This window comes from Electrona antarctica, assembly GCF_951216825.1.
Source record: "Electrona antarctica genome assembly, contig: scaffold_25, whole genome shotgun sequence".
NCBI classification, from domain to species: domain Eukaryota; kingdom Metazoa; phylum Chordata; class Actinopteri; order Myctophiformes; family Myctophidae; genus Electrona; species Electrona antarctica.
In genome coordinates, this window is record NW_027637034.1 from 687,760 (window position 1) to 711,058 (window position 23,299).

The 23,299-nt window shown below is 43.3% G+C and overlaps 1 long non-coding RNA gene across 1 annotated transcript; it reads left to right on the forward strand.

Moving 5' to 3' along the window:
* The first annotated feature begins 17,534 nt into the window (after nt 1–17,534).
* LOC306919442 lies at nt 17,535–20,077 on the forward strand. Its single transcript, XR_013789527.1, has 3 exons — nt 17,535–17,597; nt 18,271–18,418; nt 19,824–20,077. It is a non-coding gene; the product is annotated as an uncharacterized lncRNA (long non-coding RNA).
* Nucleotides 20,078–23,299: the final 3,222 nt, after the last annotated feature.

Genomic DNA, 23,299 nt, shown 5'->3' on the forward strand with positions numbered 1-23,299 from the left:
CCTCCATTATGAGACGTCGTTTTAGCAGCACTCCGTTTATTTCACACCACGATAAAAAAACAACCAGAGCTAAATGCTAACAAACTCCATGTTGCAGTGCTAACCGCAACAACAACGGCACTGTTTTTTTTGGCAAATCTAAGGGAGCAAATATAAGACTTCCGGTGGACGATCTCTTCAAAATAAGAGTATACCCTCTAGAGTATTGAAAAAAAGATTCATTTGCACATTAAAACTACAAATGAAGCATTTAAATGATGCTATATGATCGATGCTATAAGACACACATTATGTTTCTGTGTAAAAATAAGTAATTAAATAACGTAAAAAAGTTATCTAAATGTATAAATGCTATTCACTGGAGTGCATGGACTTTATAAAGTGGACAAAAGACGGCTCCGCGAGGCAACTGTTGTGACATATGCACGCGTTCAGGGAGATGTCCTCTACCACACCCCACTCTCCGCTAAGCGGGAGAGGTGTAAAATTCCGAGCAGCAGACCTTCTACTGCTGTCAACGGTAAAAATTGTGCCGTTTCCAGACCCAGAGTGGACACTGGACAAAAGACGGCTCCGCGAGGCAACTGTTGTGACATACACACGCGTTCAGGGAGATGTCCTCTACCACACCCCACTCTCCGCTAAGCGGGAGAGGTGTACAATTCCGAGCAGCAGACCTTCTACTGCTGTCAACGGTAAAAATTGTGTCGTTTCCAGACCCAGAGTGGACACTGGACAAAAGACGGCTCCGCGAGGCAACTGTTGTGACATACACACGCGTTCAGGGAGATGTCCTCTACCAAACCCCACTCTCCGCTAAGCGGGAGAGGTGTAAAATTCCGAGCAGCAGACCTTCTACTGCTGTCAACGGTAACAATTGTGCCGTTTCCAGACCCAGAGTGGACACTGGACAAAAGACGGCTCTGCGAGGCAACTGTTGTGACATACGCACGTATGCATACGCATTACTTATTTTTACACAGAAACATAATGTGTCTTTACAATAACTAATGTAATAATAATACTATAATGTAATGTAATAATTATTTAATTAACGGCACTTTTATTCTGAAAGCAACCGGATGTCTTAAATTTGCTAGCTCTCAAACAGGAAGTTCTAGATTTGCCAAAAAGACGGAGCCAAAAACAACACGCACTTACTTCCGTTTCCGGATCAACGTGTTTCGAACTTTCGAGCGCATGCGCACCAATGGATCCTCCAGGCCGTTTGCTCAATGCAAAGGCTCTTCCTTTCGCCCCCTGGTGGAGGAGGTGTGTAACTGTACGGACGGATTGAATACTTTATTAACAGTTTGTGAAAGAAAGGACAGAAGTTATACAATAAGCTAAAATAATAATCTAAAATCAATAATCTAAAATCAATGATCTAAAACCAATTATCTAAAAGAATTATATAAAAGCCCTGAGAGCTGGGGGCTTGTTTCCATTTCAGACAGACAGACAGACAGACAGACAGACTAACACCAAAATACAATATCATGAAAATATATAAAACAGTACAGTATGTATAGGAATACATTAATAGATAATTGAGTCATTTCACGAAACCGGTACGATTTGGCCTTTTCTAATAGCCCACAATATTATGGACATCTTTAGCTATCAGAAAAACATAATTTCCCATCTCAGGCATTCAATTAATATTTGTATGTATTTTTATATAGAATAATATAGTAACGTGGTTGAAAATTATAACGGGGTTGTGTCAACCCCGTTGTTCACGGGGTTGTGATTTTTTACTCAAGAAGGCCACTACTCTACCTGTGGTGATTAAGAGGAGACCACATGGCATGCATGAGATTGGAGGGGAGAATGACTTGTGTAACGGGGTTGAGTGTGATTGGGTGACAGAGCTATATAATGCTAATTTAATGATTAATCATCTATTTATTCAAAAACTAAACATGACCAGCAATAAAGCACTGATAGATTTACATGTGAATGGCATAATTTATGGATTTTTGTACATTTTTAATAGTCATATCTCAAGTCCACTTTCATCGAAGGCCATTGGGGACATGAAAAAATGGACACAATAGGGGGTGTCTACTGAAAGATAGCAAGATAATTTCTGATATGAAGATAAAATCCATGTACTATTTACACAATATTAAAGGGAACATTTAAATTGATGAAAAAAGCTTTTAAAAATAAGATGTGGTGACTCAATCGATAAAATACACCTTAAAAGGTCATAGGGACTGCAAATCGTACCGGTTTCGTGGAATGACTCAATTAAATACATAAATAAAAACACAAACAAACAGAACAAAGGCTATGTATTAGTTTGGTCAGCAGCTTCAGTGAGTTTCACGTCATTTATAATTAATACAATCAGATTCAGATTAGACTTTTCTGTTTGGATGAATGGGCTGTCAAGGGTTGGTATTGCAACTCCGAACACGCCCTATATGCCAGATAGCAGAAATAGCACAAGAGACAATTATGTCTACATATTTACACATAACTCCATATCCATGGAGCAGATGGTTTATACTGGTTTATCATGACATGATGAAGCTTTGTTTCATCATATTGTACAATGTAGCCTACATTCCACACAAATATAAGATTATACTCTATTTGCAGAGTAATGTGCTAAATTGTATGAATAATCTATTTTACACACTGTGACTGAACATTGAACAAAAGCAACACTCGGAGACTGTAGAAGTATGTTGAAAGCAATTTAGAAAAATGGAGGAGAGCTTTAGAAAAATGGAGGAGAGCTCCAAAGGTAAAGTAATAAGGTCAGGAAAAACAAAGATTTCCGCACATTATTATAGTTTTAGTCATAGTATTTTGAATAAAATTCCATTTAGTTTTAGTTACATTTTAGTCATCTGAAGTGTTTTAGTTTTAGTCTAGTTTTAGTCGACTTATACTTGGCATTGTGCTGAAAATAGCCAATCTACAAGCTCACAGCGTGGCCCGATGTGACGCGTTGTGGGCTTGCAGATTCTATTTTCGGAGGGAGACACCACACCCACGCATAAAATGACATGCCTAATTACTTCTACTGGATCCCTTATAGTACCCCATAACATTTTTGTCTATAGTTTTTATTTGTTGTTAAAATAGTTCGTTTTTGTATGTATTAGCTGGGTCCCAATTCATTAAAATCGTGCACTTGGTGACAAGTTTTAGATTTTTGGCATGGTGGCAGGTATGGTTATAAGGTTTTCAAAAACCATCGCAAACGAGTTGGGCTCGCCCCTAGTGGTCCGTTTGCAATGAATCTAATATTAAATGGGTCAGTATATGGTTACAAATCAGAATAATTGATTAATTAGATTTTCCAATGGATTATATTAGTATTGTGTATGCTAATTGACATACAAAAAAATTGGGGGAAAATAACTTCTGGAAAGGCATCGTTTTCAAGATGGCGTCCACGGGGGCTGCAGTGAGCTTAAAATGCCTATAAACTGGGATTTAATACATAAAAAACATAACAATTATGCACTTGGTGACAAGTTTTTGATTTTTGGCATGGTGTTAGGTATGGGCATACGGTTTTCAAAAACCATCGCAAACGAGTTTGGCTCGCCCCCTAGTGGTCCGTTTGCAATGAATCTAATATTAAATTGGCCAGTATGGTTAAGAACCATAATAATTGATAAAATACAAATTTCAATGGATTCTATTAGTATAGGCCTATCTCACACGGTTTTTGAACATAGTAAAAATGTAGGAAATAATAACTTCTGGAAAGGCATAATTTTCAAGATTGCATCCACGATAGCTGCAAAATGCCTATAAAGCTGGGATTTAATATGTAAAAAATCACATCAATTATGCACTTGGTGACAAGTTTTAGATATTTGGCATGATGTTAGGTATGGGCATAATGTTTTCAAAAACCATCACCATTCGAACATCCTTCGAATACCAAGCCAACATACTAGCAGGCCAACAGTCAGTTTTAATGATTAATTTCTACCGCCCTCCAAAGAGCAGCAAAGCCCTGTTTCTAACGGAAATAGGAGAGCTCTTATCTATCTGTTCCACTGATTTTGACAGAACACTGATCACAGGAGATGGAAATCTGCACTTGGACCACCATTCAGATACCACGGCTATGAGTTTTATTCAGCTACTTCACTCCCTCGACTTTACCCAACACATTGTTGGGCCTACTCATGATCATGGCCACACCCTGGACGTTGGGATTTCTAGAGGTCTCATTGTTAATGTTGACAAGATTATTGATCTGATCACTGTTTGCTCTGTTTTAACATGAATGTCTTTGGCCTAGAGAAAAACAACACTGAATACACTGTCAAAAAACGATTCTTTAACCCATCTGCAGCCAATGATTTTTCTCGCCAATTTGCCCATACAACCCCCCTGCCTGATACTCTGTCAGTGAATGATATGGTGCAACACCTAGCCGCAATTTGCAACTCTAGATTATTTATAATGGGATGAATCTAGAGTTGCAATACCCTCCATTGACTCCCCACTCATCATTTTGCGTTTGTGATCTGCTTGTCTTAAACAACGTTAAACTCACCAACATTGCAGCTGTAGTCCAAGCTTGAATTATTCTCTTTCAATCTGCAAAGCTTGTTTTTCATAAAAATCCCCCGTAGACATGTTATGAGCTACTTTCTGTCAAGAAGAAGAAATGTTGGAGTTTGGAAGCGCTCGTTTTTATTAAGGGGTCGCGCTGCTGCCTCCTGCATTATGTGCAAATGCGAAACAGATGCATGCAGGGACGTTCAGTGACTTACGACGAGCGCTTCCAAACTCCAGCATTTAGAAAAAGAATCACTTGCACAGAATTTCTTGACAGAAAGTAGCTCATAACATGTCTATGGGGGATTTTTATGAAAAACAAGCTTTGCAGATTGAAAGAGAATAATTCAAGCTTGGACTACAGCTACAATGTTGGTGAGTTTAACGTTGTTTAAGCCAAGCAGATCGCAAACGCAAAATGATGAGTGGGGAGTCAATGGAGGGTATTGCAACTCTAGATTCATCCCATTATAAAGAAATCTAGAGTTGCAAATTGCGGCTAGTGCAACACCTTAACCTTAATTTAGAGTCTGCCCTTGACACAGTAGCCCATATGAAAACAAAAAATAAATCCAACTCCAGAACAACACCCTGGATCAATGACCACACCCGCTCATGCAAGCAGAAATGCAGAAAAGATGAACGTGTTTGGAGAAAAAATAAAACCATTATATAACCTAGACATTCTTAAGTCATCAACAGCTGCATACAACAGAGCTCTGCGCCTGGCAAGGCAAGCCTACTTCTCCGACATCATCAATAAAAATAAAAAAAATGCCTATTGGCTGTGGGGCCAATAGTCCTATTCTCCACCATCGAACGTGTTCTCAACCCTCCCCAGTCCTACAAACAATCACTTCCTGCCTCCACTGCACTGTGCAATGAGTTTGCATCCTTCTTCGACAATACAATTATTAACATTAGAGCTGGTATCACAAATTTGGCCGCCAATACTAAAGGTCATTACACACTGGCGAATTAGCGACGCGAACAAAACGGCCTGGCCAATCAGCAGCAGCTAGAAGCTAGAAGCTGCTGCTAGAAGCTAGAAGCTGCTGCTAGAAGCTGCTAGTAGCTGCTGCTGATTGGCAAGGCCGTTTTTTGGCCGGGCATCAAGTCTGCCTGAGAGTTCCCAGATGGGAGCAGGAGGGGGGAACCCAGTGTACTCTCTGCTGCCCCATCTGGCGGAGTCAGGTTAGTTCTGATGTGCAGGTGTTGTGAATTCTGATGCAGTGTTCTGACTGTTCTCATGTGTAGTGTTCTGATGTGCACAGTGCAGGTGTTCTGATGTGCAGGTGTTGTGAATTCTGATGCAGTGTTCTGACTGTTCTCATGTGTAGTGTTCTGATGTGCACAGTGCAGGTGTTCTGATGTGCAGGTGTTGTGAATTCTGATGCAGTGTTCTCATGTGTAGTGTTCACACAGACTAACAGAAAGGACTAAGTAAGAGCTAAGACCAGACCAGAGGAGTCTGGAAAAAGAGGTTTAGGGAGAGAGGGATGGAAGGAGGGGGAGAGAGAGGGGGGGGGGGGGGGGGGGGGGGGGGAGGACTTTGCTCTGTATCGTCAATCAATTCAATGGTCAAATAAATATTTGGTTAAGCAATATAATATGCCTTTTTGTATTATTTCTGTGTATCAGCTAAATGTATAGATTTTTATGTTAGACATTGAGGGAAATTAAGATTCTCTGATTTTTTTACAAACCGCCGCTTAACAACTAACCGTCACGGCCCGGGCTCATGGCAGGTGACGTATGTTGCTCAGTACTAGTTACTGATGTCTGCTCAGGAGGGTTGAGTGTTTGCTCAGACCGAAAAAAAATTAGAGGGAACATTGCATCTGTTCCCAATGAGGCAGCCTGCTCATATCTCACCTTTGGAGGAGAGCTGGCTTGCAGAACATGGCTTAAAACTTAGGCTGATCGGCTGTGGGGCCAATAGGGCTATACTGTAGGCTACTGTATATTGATCACAACATGAACGCCAGACATGCATGCCTCGGTAACTCCAAATGTCCCGTGAATCATTTAATATTTCATGACGACATATCATATCATCACAAGAACGCATCAGTGGACTTACCATCTGACAAAGAAATTATAGCTGTGTTGTGTGTCCAGATTTGATCCATTTCCCCAGTCATTCCGACATACGACAGTGATATGATATTAATCAAATAATAATCATAAGCTCTGATGAAAGATATCAAGACCCGGCCCACAACAGCCCTGACAATCAGGCTCAGCCCTGTTGGCACGACAGGTTGTGTGTCGGTCTGGCGAGTGGGAGATTGGGGTTCAATCCCCGCTACCTGCGAAACACTACATCTGCAAAGGGGAATTTATAAAAATTAGCCTTTAGTCTTGAGGTCAAACTCAAATAAATTAACTTCTTTCTCATTATACGTGAGAAAAGGATATCCTACAGATTGCTACTTTATTAACCAGTGGATCCATCGGCTAGGGGCTTGCTTGCCAAAATAAGCTGATCTACAAGTGTAACGCGGTGCACAACAGACACGCTGTTATCTTGTAGATCTGTCCATTTGAAACATGTTAGTCCCGACAGCAACCATAAACATCATCACGTTAGATTAAATGGCCGTGTATGTTCTACGCGAGGCAGAACCTGCAAGGTGGAAACGCTTGGTAAAGAAGGAGTCCGCTGACTGTCAGGTTCATGAGCTATACCTTTTTTATATTCGAATTTTCACTTGAGTGCTATAGCGCCACCCTTTGGCCAATGGTTGTGGGCCTCACCGTTTAAAGTAGCATAGCCCTCTACCATATTGCCAAGTTTTGCAAAAAACGACTGCACAGTTAAGCCAGAACTGCAAGTTTTGGCAGCCTCAGCCGATCTGCGTTGCTGATGCAAATAAATGAATAAATAAATTGTGCGTGGCTGCGGCGTGCGTCTGTGGGAACCGATAGGGACAATTTTTTTTTATCTTTTTGGGTGGTTACCCGGCCGTGTTGTTTTTGGCAGCACATTTCTATTTTAGTTTAGTCATAGTCTTTGGACTGAAACTTCATTTAGTTTTAGTCATATTTTAGTCTCCTGGAATGTTTTGGTAGTTTCAGTCGACTAAGTGTCATGCAATTTGAGTCGACTAAATCTACAGTTGATTTAGTCGACTAAAATTTGTTTTGGCGGGCCTTGATGCCGTCGTAATGACAGATTTTACACTTGCTGAAAATAGCTGATCTACAAGCTCACAACGCGTCGCAGCGCGACAAGTGAGCTTGTATATTGGCTATATTCAGCATGCGAACCAAGTGTAAAATGACTTTACTGCATCTTTTGTCCACTAGTCCCTTCCTAACATTTTAGTCTATTTTTTATTTGTTGAAGAAAGTGTCAATATATTTAGTCTTAATTTTAGTCACCAGAGCTTCGTTTTAATTTAGTTTCCATTTAGTTTCCGTCGGTGAAAAAAGGTAGTTGACGAACTATTTCCGTCTTAGTTTTAGTAGACGAAAACAACACTGGTACCCGGTTCCCCAGCATGTTGTTATCGGTTCCTGCTTGGTCACGAGGTTCCTTACCCCCTCTTACCATATTGCAGAATTTCGTGGAAGACGAAAGCACAGAACTGTCAAAATTGTGAAAAATGTCAGAGACCATACGATCAATAAGAGATCTTTGCCGATTTAGGCTTGATCCCTAATAATAATAATAATAATGGATGTAATTAAAATAAGTATAGTGCAGGTTAAAGAAAAAAATATGATATAAAATATGAAAGAACCTCCATTCCAATGGACCCACAATTGTTAGTTATTGATTTAGTCACAAGCTCGTTAGAACTTTTACCATAGGTTTTAATATTTATAAAACACAGACACATTTAAACACTTTCACTTTCCAAATCCTGAAAAAAAAGATGAAAACAGAAAGAAAATACTGAAGAAACAAATGTAAAAGCTCCCAATGTGCAGGAAAATGTGTTAACATAGCATCACACTTGGTTTATGAATCTACAAGCTGACAACGAACATGCACATTTGTTGTGGATACACCCACAACAAATGTGACAAATCTCTGCCAATGCCAAACTTTCTGTTGCTATTGAATTGTTTTGAGTTTCCAAACGTATAAAGGTATAACGTCTGAAACATCCAACGGTATAATTAAACAGTGTTACCATAGAGAAATAATCTACCAAAGACAAAAACTTTCTCTGCCATGTTTATATAAGTTTTACATACAAAAAGATAAGAAACTTAATTGTGGTGGTCTTTAAATTCGGATGGTGACAAATAATAACAATAAACAAAGACTAATTGGGCCAAACAAATTAGAAGAAAAAAAAGGTGAGGGTAACACTTATTTCTAATTATTTGTCCGACCCAACATTTTTTGTCATTGTCATGATTTGTCACAATCTGAGTTGGCTTTCTCTGAGGCTTAAAAGGTCTTTAAATAAATACGTCTTGATATGTCTATGGGGAAATGAATGGGAACTTCTCTTCTGGTGCCCTCTTTGTTCTGAAAGGGGCGGGACTGTGGCGCTCTATTGTCAGATTATGTGATTCCACTGCTTTAGTATCTATCGGTCATTGTCATCCTGGAATAGAATGAATGATGTTATATCATGTGTCAACTCAAATGGGGAAAATATGCATTTATTACTATTACAACTAACCACTTCTTCCCTGTATGATTCCTCCTCATTATCCTCAGATGTGCATTTTGACCCAAGCATTTGGCACTAACTGCAACTAAAGGGTTTCCTCCCTGTATGAGTCCTCATGTGTCTATGGGCTTTCCCCTTTCATGAGTCCTTGTGTGTGATTTTAGAGCACCACCCTGAGCAAAGCCTTTACCACACACGTTACAAGTAAAGGGCTTTTCCCCTGTATGAGTCCTCATGTGTGTTTTTAGATGACCACCCTGAGCAAAGCCTTTACCACACACGTTACAAGTAAAGGGCTTTTCCCCTGCATGAGTCCTCGTGTGTCTTTTTAGATGACCACTCATAGCAAAGGCTTTACCACACACGTTACAAGTAAAGGGCTTTTCCCCTGTATGAGTCCTCATGTGTAATTTTAGATTACCGGTGTGAAGACAGCCTTTACCACACACGTTACAAGTAAAGGGCTTTTCCCCTGTATGAGTCCTCATGTGTGTTTTTAGATCACCACCCTGAGCAAAGCCTTTACCACACACGTTACAAGTAAAGGGCTTTTCCCCTGTATGAGTCCTCATGTGTAATTTTAGATTACCGGTGTGAAGACAGCCTTTACCACACACGTTACAAGTAAATGGTTTTTCCCCTGTATGAGTCCTCATGTGTGTTTTTAGATTAACACCCAGAGCAAAGCCTTTACTACACACGTTACAAGTAAAGGGCTTTTCCCCTGTATGAATCCTTGTGTGCCTTGTCAGATTTGCCTTAAGATTAAAACATTTGCCACAGTCTGTACAACTAAAGCGTTCCTTCCCTGTGTGGCTCCTCATGGAGTGAATATGTGTTGATGATTTTAAGTCCTTGGACAGCTTGCTGCTCAAAGACAATCCTTGTCCTTCCACATGTTGTGTCTTGTGTGACTTCAGTGTGTTTAAAGTTGACTGACCTTCACTGGGCTCCTGCCACTCATCACTGTCTTCAGTGTCAGATACAGAACAGTGTGAAGAGAGGAGCTGGTTGTCACTAGTTGGTTGTGATGTTCCACAGTCCTCTACATCAGCTTGTGTTTTCATGTGTTCGGTTGAGGTTCCGGCTACAGGCTCTGTCTCTCTGTATTCATCATCATGATCATCTTCACTTTTCACTGCTAGTAATGTCAACCTTGACCCATCAGCCTCCATTGGTCTTTGAAGTAGCTCCTCTTTAATCTGTGGTGGTTGTGGTTCCTCCTGGACCAGACTGGAGCTCCTCTCCGGTTGTTCAGTGAAAACCTCCTCTTTACACACAGGGAGGTGCGGGACGGCTAGAAAAAAGACACAAAGAGAGAAAAACATTTAATGTTTGCATTTTTGGAGGAACATCATCTTCTCCATTTCTAATCAAAGACAGTTTTCAGGGCTTGACATTACATTTTTGATCCACTACTCATTTGGACAAGAACATTTACTTACTTGTCCAAGTAAAGATTTTAGAAGACATCTTTTGTTTGTATTGATTATAATGTTGCATTTAAATAGTTATCAATAAGTAATACGTGTTCAACAGAAGGTTATGACAAAATGACACTACAAGAAAGAAAAAATAAATAATTTTTTTACTAGGACTCCCACCCGTGGGTCCTCGGACCCACTGCAAACAACATCACTGTGGTACATTCTGTTTCCTAGACAGGCTCTCTACCCATTCAGCTATGGCTGTCCCCCTCTCTAAGGAAGGACAATATCATTCACTAGAACCAGGGATGGGTGTTTTCTGTGTATCTACGATGGTTAAAATGGAGTTTAAAAGTTACAATGGGCTTGTCTGATAAAAAATAAATATAGTAGACGATAACATTACCCACAATTATTTTGAAAGTGAAATATCCCTTTATGTAAGTAAGTAAACAAAACAGCACGTACCTATACGGTACAACTTTACTACAGGTTGCATCTTCGCATCAAACAGTCCACGTCTCTGGTCCACCTCTGGCTGTTCCTCTGACAACGTTGAATGTCTTTTGGAGGCCATCTCTCTAGATACTGTAGACCTCTCCCTGTGGTGCTCTGTGGAAATCACCAGTAAAAACAACTTGTACTTATCATTCAATAAGGGTTTACTGAACAACTGAACAACCAGGAGTAGTCTGGTGACCACCGGAGAGACGGGTGAAAGCCGGAATGTAGACGGCACCCGGGAGCAGTATGGGATGGCGCCCCAGCCTGTGTCTTCCGTGAGGAGGAAGCCCAACACACCCATGGTGAGGCCTTTAGGAAGGCCATTCAAGCTGCAAGCGGAGTCTGCAGCACCACGGTTGCCCAGGTGGAGCCTGCAGCACCACCGTTGCCCAGGTGGAGCCTGCAGAACCATTGTGGCTCAAGAATCCACCACTCCTGAATGAAGTGTCTGGTGCTGATTGATGATTAGAACCTTCCTGGACAGATCACTTAACCCTTTGAGTGGACCATTACCATGTCTCGTGCTTAAAATCTTAAAAGTCTCACGCACAAATATCTTAATAGCTAAACATGATTATGGGTTCAAACTTGTTGTGCTATACTTATGTAGCGGCACAAGCGGAAACATGCTGTGTGTCTTGTCTTTTAGGGGACCATGAGTTACCAAACTATATTTGTATCCTTACAGTTTCTGAATAACCCTTTAATCTTGTTAGAATAATACTAATAAAAACATCATTGTGTTTTACCTGAGAGAGTATTGCACCACATCTTCCTACGTAGTAATGTCAAGTTGACTCACCAGTCTCCTCTTCCTCTTTAATCTGTGGAGGTTGTGGTTTCTCCAGGACCAGACTGGATCTCCTCTCCTGTTGTTCCTCTTTAATCTGTGGAGGGTGTGGTTCCTCCAGGACCAGACTGGATCTCCTCTCCTCACATTCAGATGAAACCTCTTTACACACAGACAGGAGGAGGGGAGAGACGGTAGCATCAGCAGAGCAACTCAAAGTGCTTTTGTCAACTCAAAGATTATTCTCCTATTCGTTTTGTCAGGATCGTTTAAAAAATGAGTGTCTCGAGTCTCTTCACAATGCCTCGCAGAGCAAGGTGTTGAGTAGAGCCCGACATCGGTCTCAACGATGTATCCGTCATTGTTGGCGCCGATGCCCGACATCGGACATTATTTCACCGATGTGGCCAACGTTTTTTTTTTAATCATCATTAATGTAATCTACCCCCAACCACCCCTTTTCCCCCTCACTGTATATTTGCCTTTTTACCTCCTTTATGATGAATTCCTGTTGTGTTCTTTGGAAAAATAGAAGTGTATATTTGTACATCTCTAAATGTTTTGATGAATTGACCAAGATGGACCCTCTTGTAAACATGTGTAATGCTTTTATTGGGTCGTCCACTCACAGTTAACAGTTTTTGTATCGAGTTGTGCTTGAAATGTACTGTAATTCTGCAAACTGTTTTTTTTTAAAGCCACTGCGTGTGCCGTGCCTGTGACTCTGACCATTTATGTGACTCTCACCATTTATGCCAAACATCTTAATAGCTAAACATGATTATGGGTTGTGCTATACTTATGTAGCGGCACAAGCGGAAACAACATGCTGTGTGTCTGTCTGTCTTTTAGGGGACCATGAGTTACCAAACTATATTTTTATCGTTACAGTTGCTGGATAACCCTTTAGTCTTGTTAGAATAATACTAATAAAAACATCATTGTGTTTTACCTGAGAGAGTATTGCACCACATCTGCCTACGTAGTAATGTCAAAGTTGACTCACCAGTCTCCTCTTCCTGTTCATCTTTAATCTGTGGATGTTGTTGTTCCTCCAGGACCAGACTGGATCTCCTCTCCTCATATTCAGATGAAACCTCTTTACACACAGACAGAAGGAGGAGAGAGAAGGTAGCATCAGCAGAGGAACTCAAAGTGCTTTTGTCAACTCAAAGATGACATTTATTCACCTATTTGTTTTGTCAGGATAACCATCGTCTTGAGTCTCTTCACAACGCCTGGCAGAGCAAGGCGTTGTGAGTAGAGCCTGACATCGGTCTCACCGATGTATCTGTAATTTTTGGCACCGATGCCCGACATCGGACATTATTTCACTGATGTGGCCGAAGTTTTTCATTAATGTAACCTACACTTGTCTTTTAGAATGTAATACGCCCTTATGAAACGCGCTATTTTGGTTTGATATAAATTTCTTGCAGCTGCAGAGAATGGATTTAAAAGGCACTGTGCGCGCTGTGCCTGTGACTCTGGAGCCTAGGGTGCAGCAGAAAACCCTGCCCTGCGAGTGACTGTCATAAATGGAAGTCCAGCTGTCATTCAGGACCCCTCGCCCTGAGAAAATGTCGTCCGTGTGCAGCCCGGGAAAATATATGAGAGATGTTTGAAAAGATCACATATTTGAATAAACAACCGTTTTCTGCCTGAACTTTTACATGGATGTGAAACTAGAGGACAATATCTCACTCCACGTCTTTGGAATTATGTATTGGGTGAGTACAAACAGAGCGTGGAGCACATTTATGCCGCCCATGTCTCCTTGCTCACTGGGAGCGGAGGCATCCGATCTATGGCTGTGTTTACAGGAATATACAGGGCTGGACTGGCCACAGGGCATACCGGGCATTTTCCCGGTGGGCCGCGACCGTAGGGGGCCGCCATGATTAAAAAAAAACAGGCAGGCAGGCCAATAGGCGGCAGGCCACCAGGAAAGGTCCGGGCGTGCTGCCAGGGCTTGTTTGTGTGTGTGTGCCTCGACGGAGTGGGTGGTAGAGTTTCTGCTATCTGCGAGCTGGTTGTGGTGGGCCGGTCTGGGCCAAATCCACGCGAAAATGACCGGGCCGAATTTTTGTCCCAGTCCAGCCCTGGGAATATATGTAATTTATGTATGATCACAGACATTCTAGGGCTAGTATAACTACTGGTAAATGTAGTTCAGTTCAGCTAGCTTAATGCTACTTGTAGCTAAGCTGGTGTTGTTCAGTCTACTAACCTGCAGTGTGTAGATCGATGTCCATATCAAAATCAATGTCCAGCCGTTTGTTTTGTGTCTCCAGCAGAGTTTCTAGTGTCTCCATCTCTCTCTGGAAGAGGTTGACCATGAACTCTCCCACCGCGCTGAGGCGCTCCAACACAAACACTCTGACGCTAAGCTCCACACTACAAACATCAGCAGCGCCACGCTGCTGTTTGTCCACAACAAACAATATCTCCTCTCCCACCGACGCTAGCTGTTCATTTATCTTCAGCCGTACAGACTCCATTTGATGCTTTTCACCTCCTTTGGGAGACATTTCCACCAAGCTTTCTGTTCCTACTGTAATATAGAATGTGTAATAAAGGCTTTATTTGTTTGTTCAACAACATTACCGTGGAAAACTGGCGTAGCCACGTGATGCAAACAAGTACTTCTGACCGGGTCAAAGTTTTCACGCATGCGCAATAAAGAATCCAGGCACTGTTGCCTTAATGCATTTCGCCCCCTGGTGGTGGAGGTGTGTAACTGTCAAAGATAGATAGATAGATAGATAGATAGATAGATAGATAGATAGATAGATAGATAGATAGATAGATAGATAGATAGATAGATAGATAAGCTATTTGCACACTTTTGACAATTTTAATCCATGATGCATTGATATTAAAAGGAAAAAGTACTTTGTAATTTCACTAATTTGTCATTAAAAGGAGTACACTACTTTGTCCACCACCGATAACTGGACACCAATATCAGGGAGTCTAAATTATTATCTATGTATTAGTACTAATAACCTAGTAATTATTACTGGTGGTTCATCAGCTGGTGGTTCATGAGCTATGCCTGATTTTCAATCGAGTGCTACGGTGCCACCCTTTGTCCAATGGTTGTGGGCTTTGTGTCTGAGCAGGGTGACATAGCCCTCTAACATATTGCCACATTTCGTGAAAAACAACTGCATGGTTTGGCCTGGAGCGCCAAAATATGTATAATTCAAAATAGTGGGTGATCTAATGCTGCATTCACATGGAATCAGGCAAGCGGTAGACGGCAAACGGCAAAACCTGCTGGGCGGCACGGTAAAAAGATTCAATATTTTAACATTGATGCCGTCTGCCAGTCTGCCGTGCCGTCCTGTTCCGTTTACCGTCCTGCTCCCGTCCACTAAAATGACTTACGGTTTGCCTGATCTACTGCTTGCCTGATTCCATGTGAATGCAGCATTAGCCAGGGTCAGAAGTCAGAACATGAAAGTTGTTCGACATGAGGAGACGCATATGTCTATCCAAGTTTATTGTTGACGGTCAAACGGAGCTATACCTGTTCAAATTTTGCATTTGAGTGCTATTGATTGAGTGCTATAGCGCCACCCTTTGGCGCTATAGCAATATTGCCAAGTTTCACGAAAACCAACTGCACGGTTAAGCCAGAAATGCAATTTTGTTTAAGGGGCCAGGCACTTCAGGCGCAACCCCTTAAAAACAGACAACTACAATAAGGGACCATAAGCCATTTAGCTTGGCCCCTTAAAGGGGCAGGACACCCTATATCACCTTTTCTAGGATTTTAACAAGTATAAATGTGTAACTTGTCATAGGGAGCAATGATATGATACAATTTCCTCATAGTCTTGTGGACTCAGAGCTTTCTGCTGTTTCTGTAGCTGTTTTGGTGTACTTCCGGTTTTTGGGTGGAAAATAAATCTTTGGCGCCACTCATTACATATTTTATCAGACCGTACGAGGGGTGCAGCGTGACGTAATCGTATTTGCCTTACGGGGCGGAGTCAGTCGAGTGAAACAGCGACAGAAAAGCTGTCCGCCTCAAAAATGCGACTTCTGAAATCAAAATGAAAACTAGGTATTGTAGGAAAAAATAAAATACAGATTCCGCAACTTCATGGTATATTTACCGCTAAATATTATAAGTAGTTTACAAACAAGCCGTCAGAGGTTTGAATCGAGGATCTACTTTTCTCCTCCCGTGTACGGCTCGCCCTGTCCGGCTACGAGCCGTCGCTCGTCACAGCAGCCTGGCTCCCTGCTTCCTGGTTTACCTGGCTGAACACAACAACACACTTTTCCTACCACTGCCGCGATGGGCCGTTCGTGTTCTTTCTTTGAATGCAAGGCCACCACGGGACTCCATGCCTTCCCCAAGAATCGTGATATAATCGTGTTGTGGTTGAGAGCGATGGGTCGGTCTGTGACCACCACCAACACCATGGGAATGTTCGCTTGTAACAAGCATTTCAGCGCCGAAAGTTACGAGAACTATGGAATATTCCAGATGGGGTTGATTGTCCAAAGTCAGCTACGAGTCAAAGCAGATGCTGTACCGAACGCTGCATATTTTGCCCTGCCTTCAAATTCAGTAAGTTCATTTTGTAATCTTCATTATTTGAGTTGGAGAATTATTTATCAGTAACGTCAACGATAAGTCATTTCCCCATAAAAAATACACTACACACGTTGTGAGCTGTGCGGGGAACACACGCATGTGAGTTTAGAGACAGATGAAGCAGGGACCCCTTAGCTGAGAGAGAGATGAAGCAGGGACCCCTTAGCAGAAAGAGAGATGAAGCAGGGACCCCTTAGCAGAAAGAGAGATGAAGCAGGGACCCCTTAGCAGAAAGAGAGATGAAGCAGGGACCCCCTTGCTCAGAGAGAGAGATAGATGAAGCAGGGACCCCTTAGCTGAGACAGATGAAGCAGGGACCCCTTAGCAGAAAGAGAGATGAAGCAAGGCAAACGTTTTTTGTGCTGTGTAAATTCATGTTTATTTGTTTATTTACACATTATCCTTTCTATTACTATGTTGGATTCATATATCTTAGTCCTCAATATAGTAAACGTGACCCTGGGGTCTGTAGCCTACTTGTGATCTCCCCCTGCTCTACACAAACGTCTTTGCAGAAAATACAATACTGATCTACAAGCTTACAACACGTTGCCAGAATAACCAGAATGGGTTACCATTGGCTGGGGTACCAAAACGTTCCTATCACAAAGATTTGGTGGCCTCTCAGTGGTAACTCTGAGAACCCCTATCTTGATTTGTCCTAAACCAATGCAAAATATGAGCATGAACAAACGTTTTTGTGAGCTGATTTATGTATTGTATTGTCTTGTCATGTTTTCTATCATTGTCAAAAGTGTCAGCTGATCAGGTATAATTGTATTTACAACAGCCTAAGGCATGCCAGGACATGGGGTGCCAGACAGAACCCACTACCAAGGAGGTTGGGTGCCAAACCTCTCCTAGCACTAGAGATATTGGTTTTCAGCACCACAAGAAGCCAGAACGAAGAAGCAAGAGTGAGTTTCATATTGTACCCATACGATACCATATTCATGTTCCAACTAATGTCTTGATTTGTGTGTAATGCCCCTTTGTAATGTCTACTGTCATAGCTACTCAAGTCATCTTGCGTGTCAAGGAAAAAGCATCCAGCACTGATCCTGCAATAACACTTGTACAAGGTAGGGCTGGGCCATATCTATCTATCTAATAAATGCAAGTCTGTCTGTACGTCTGTGTGTAATCCACGTAACTCGAGAACCGTTTGCCCCACCGGCTTCAAATTTGACACACGCGTGCCACACCACCACAGGGGGTGCAGTGCCCGATGTCGAGTCGGTCGGACCCACGGTTGTCCAGAACCGCCCCAAAAAGGCCTCTGGCCGGGCTCTGGACAGGGCCCCTGCCCAGGGTCCATATATGGAGCTGGCCTGTTCTGACACCATGCTGACGTCTGCATATACTCCATATTTGGGTATGCCTGACAAATAACTCCATATATGGGCATAAAAGGGACACAGACATAATATCTGAGTGGGGCATGCATTTCCAACTTGCATAATTCGAAGTAGGCCAGTGCCCAACAGGCCTCGATATTATGGGCCACTGCTGTGTCTGTCTGTCTGTCTGTCTGTCTGTCTGTCTGTCTGTCTGTCTGTCTGTCTGTCTGTCTGTCTGTCTGTCTGTCTGCCTGCCTGCCTGTCTGTGTCTCTAATTTTAACTTCTGGGTCCAAAATGAACTGGAGATTATCTTTGTACCATGGTGGTGTGCAGTTTTCATTTTTCATATACTGGTAAATATGAATGAAGGCAACGTTTCACTCTTTCTAATGTTGGACTTTAATCTTGTATTAGTTCTACCGCTGGCAGCCTCCACTCCAATTTCGACTCCAGCCTCCAGTTCCGACCTCTCTTCACTTGCCTCTCCTGCCAAAAGGCCAAGAACAGAGGACGACCCTGACTATCGGCTAGAGGAGACGGGCTCTTCAGCTTACAATGACAGGTAGGTCTCAATATTAGTAGTATAGTATCATTTCACTTTTCATGGAGCAATGACATGTTTTACTTGGGGGTCATCAATATGTCCATACACAGACAAATGTGTCCGTGCCATGGCAAGACTTCTTTGAAGAAATCTTTAGATTTATACACATTATAATGTTCTTATTTTGATCACAAGACTCAATTACTGAGTGTTCTCGGAATATGTATTTTGAGCAATTGTTTTCTAACTTTTTATTTGCAAGGACCCTCTTAATTCAGACCTGTAATAGGGCTAGCTCTTTATGTGTTTGTCCACTCATTTTGTATGTCCATGGCAAAATTAAAATTTTGACAATGTCCACCCCATGCCACCATGGCGATGACCCTAGCCGCAATTTGCAACTCTAGATTTATTTTATAATGGGATGAATCTAGAGTTGCAATACCCTCCATTGATTCCCCATTCATCCAATTTGCTTTTGCGACCTGCTTGTATTAACCCATGTAGACCTGAGGAAGATTCTACAAATGCCTTCTAAATTCTGACATTTTCATGTCAAGGACCCCCCAAAAAATATGCAATTGGCCGCCGACCCCCATGTGAAAATATGTTGTTCCAGCCAGGCACTCCCCAGAGGCAAAGATTTGAGTTAACATTCGCTGTGAAAGAATATATATTAAAGATTTTTCAAAAATGGCAGATCTACAAGCTCGTAGCGCGGCACCAAGTGCCACGCTATGAGCTTGTAGATCTGCCATTTTCAATAGCTAAAGTATAACCTAATGCTTAAAACACCAAAAGGGGTTCCCGTCCAGAATGGGTTAAACAACCAACATTGCAGCTCTTAGGCCAAGCTTGAATAATCTGCCAAGCTTTTGTTTCATAAAAATCCACCGTAGACATGTTATGGGCTATTTTCTGTCAAGACATTATGTGCAAGTGTTGGAGTTTGGAAGCACTTGTCGAAGTCACTGAACGGCCCTGTGTACCACCTGTTTCGAATTTGCACATAATGCAGGAGGCAGCAGCACGACCCGTTAATAAAAACGAGTGCTTCCAAACTCCAACACTTAGAAAAGAATCACCTGCACAGAATTTCTTGACAGAAAGTAGCTCATAACATGTCTACGGTGGATTTTTATGAAACAAAAGCTTGGCAGATTGAAAGAGGATAATTCAAGCTTGGCCTAGAGCTGCAATGTTGGTGAGTCGTTTAATACAAGCAGGTCGCAAAAGCAAATTGGATGAATGGGGACTTTGGGGAGTCAATGGAGCGTATTTGCAACTCTAGATTCATCCCATTATAAAAAAATCTAGAGTTTCAAATTGCGGCTAGTGATGACCCCTGGTTTCACTTCATTCTAAACCTTCACCGTACAATCATGATTTTCCTTGACACTGCCACAATGTATCTTTTCTATAGCACAATAACAGATACCCCACCTCAGACGATGAGAAAATTCATTGTTTATGAAGAGAACTTGATGGAGCTGTTCAGGAAATGCCCTGTCTGCTCAAGATCATGTACTCCGAGGACCAGGACGGTGGGAACATTGCTGCATGTGGAGCAAAAGTGTGGTCACTGTGATTATCACTACCAGTGGGACAGTCAGCCATATGCCCAAAACATACCGGCTGGAAACCTACAGCTGGCTGCAGCAGTGCTTTTCACTGGGTCGTCCTTCTTAAAAGTGGAAAAGGTGAGAGCAGTTTTGTTATTACTATTATTTTAAATATGTATGTGCTGTGTCATATTTGTTGTGGTCAGTCATATTTGGTGTGTGTGTGCGCGTGCGTGTGCGTGTGTCTGTAGTTCATGAAGGCATTTCACATCGTGGGGATTTGCCATACGACATACCTCAAGCACCAGAGAAAGTTTCTCTTTCCAGCCATCAACTGGCATTGGGCAGAAGAGCAGAGGCACATCATTAGAGAGGCCATTGCCAGAGGGGATGTTATTCTTGGAGGGGACATGCGCTGTGACTCTCCTGGTATGTACTGTACATTATAGTGACCAACGTTTTGTTTGTTTTTATGTATATTTATTTTTTAAAGATCAACCGTCCCCTCCCTCCCCCAGGATACTGTGCCAAGTATAGGACCTACAGCGTAATGGATCTTCGTGCCAACAAGATGATTGACGTTCAACTGATTCAGGTAAAGGTTTACTGTTACAATGTACAATACCCTGAAGAAGGCAACTTGTTTGTCGAAACGTTGGTAACCCAATGAAAAGTATTTTTAGCATCGTGACTACGAGCTGTGCGACCTCTCCTTTCTATTTTAAACATGTACATGCATAACATTTTTCATCTGTCATTACAGTTGGAAAGTTATTTGTCATTTTGTATTTGATTTGTAATTTCAGAGCAATGAGGTTGGAAATAGCGCACGGATGGAGAAGGAAGGTCTTATAAGGAGTCTTGACCACCTGAAAAAGAATGGGATGAGCACTATTAAAAGAATCGTTACTGACAGGCATTCAGGAGTTCAGAAGTTCCTCAAATCGAAGCCCGAGATAGACCACCGCTTCGATCCATGGCACATGGGAAAAGGTATCCATAATTTGCTTATATTTATCAAATTTCTCATGCCCCTGGCAGGTAAATAAAACTTCCCGGGCAAGTACAGTTTGCTTTGCTTTCAGGTTGTGCTTTTTTTAGAGGGGATGCAACTGTCTGTAAACACAACACAAGTCTTCTGGTCTGTACAATGTAAAATAAGAGCACTGTGTCTATACATGTTAAAATAGGCGTACCCATAGTCATATTCTTAGCTAGTATGTCGGTATTTGGCATACAAATTGACGTGTAACATTTTTTTAATCAAGAAGAAAAAGTGCTAAATTGAACTGGCAAGACCTTTTGGGCAAGTAGATCATGACCTGAACTTGCCACAGCTGAAATACGTGACAATCGTGTAGACAATGTTACGCTCGAAGTGTTAAGTAGCCAAATGTGCCGGGGACCCCAAAGGCAAAGACACTGAGACAGGAGTAACAAAAATGGAATTTATTTCAAACTTGATTTGTTAGGAGCATGAGGGGAATCCTGGAAGGAGCGGTGGAGCTGGGAGACACTGGGTTTGTGGAGGGAGCCTGGAACAAAACAGAGGAACAAAGTTAGCACAGAAAACAGCAGATCTACCACTGGAACAACTCAAAGCAAAAATAGCAGATCTACAATATGCACGCTAATAGTACGCTAGGAACTGGAACTAAACTGCCGGTAACACTAACCACAGTAGTCAACGTCCAAGCGTCGGGCGCCGGCTCTCAGCAGTTTATATTGGCAGCTTCTGATGTTGATTGTGGAGCAGTTTGGCTGATTGGAATCAGCCCCACCTGTGCTGGCTGCTGGCTGAGGAAGACGCCCGGCCCTTGCCCTATGATGTCGTGCAGGGGAGGGACTAGGAACGTGAGGAGCTTGTGGCACAACAGTACCCCCCCCCTGAGGGGAGGCACCGGACGACCGTCCCGGAGCACCAGGATTGTCCCGATAGAAGTCGTCCAATAGGGAGGGGTCCGCAAGGTAGGACCGGGGCACCCAGCTACGGTCTTCAGGGCCGAAGCCCTCCCAGTCCACGAGGTACTGGAAACCTCTTCCCCGACGACGGACGGCAAGTAGCTTCCGAACTGTCCAAACAGGGTCACCATCAGCCAGGACTCGAGGGGGCGGAGGAGCTGAAGCCGGGGGAGACAGGGCGCTGGAGGCCACCGGCTTAAGCTGGGACACATGGAACACAGGATGAACCTTGAGAGCGGGAGGGAGATCCAGACGGACTGCAACAGGGCTGATTATATGGCTCACGGTGTACGGGCCAACAAACCGGGGATTTAACTTGCGGGTAGACGTCTGGGAGGTCTGGAGGGGCAGGTCCCGGGCCAACAGCCAAACTTTCTGGCCAGGTTGGTAGACAGGGGCACGCACCCTCCGTCGGTTGGCATTACGCTGAGAACGCGCAGAGGCACGGAGCAGCGCAGCCCGGGCAGCCTTCCAGATGCGACGACACCGGCGGAGGTGTGCCTTGGTGGACGGAACAGCCACCTCCAGCTCTTGTTGGGGAAACAGAGGAGGTTGGTAACCCAGCGAGCACTGAAAAGGTGACATACCGGTGGCAGAGCTCACCATGGCGTTGAGGGAATACTCCACCCAAGCCAGGTACTTGGCCCAGGAAGAGGGGTTGCTGGCGGCAACGCAGCGAAGAGCCGCCTCGACTGCCTGGTTGGCACGCTCCGCCTGTCCGTTGGACTGCGGATGGTACCCAGAGGAGAGGCTGGCTGTGGCCCCAATTCCCTTGCAAAAGGCCTGCCACACCTTGGAGACGAACTGGGGACCACGGTCGGAAACAATGTCAGAGGGAATTCCGTGAAGGCGGACAACATGGAGCGTGAGGAGGTCTGCCGTTTCAGCAGCAGAAGGGAGTTTGGGGAGAGAGACGAAATGGACCGCCTTAGAGAACCGGTCGACCACCGTCAGAATGGTGTCGCAGCCGTGGGACATGGGGAGCCCTGTCACAAAGTCCATAGCTATGTGAGACCAGGGCCGACTCGGAATGGGAAGGGGTTGCAGGAGGCCTGCCGGAGGGCGATGGGAAGCCTTACTGCGGGCACAGACGGTGCAGGCGGCTACGAACTCCCTGACATCCTTCTTAAGGGTGGGCCACCAGAACCTCTGGCCAATGAACACTGCTGTCCGGCGCTCTCCGGGGTGACAGGCAACACGACTGGAGTGACCCCACTCCAACACCTGAGGCCGGACTGCATCAGGAACAAACTGCCTCTTCTGAGGACCATTACCCGGGTCTGGCTGGGCCTGCAAGGCCTCCCTCACCACCGAGTCGATGGCCCAGGTGACAACACCCACCACCCGGGCAGGGGGAAGGATGGTGTCGGAAACC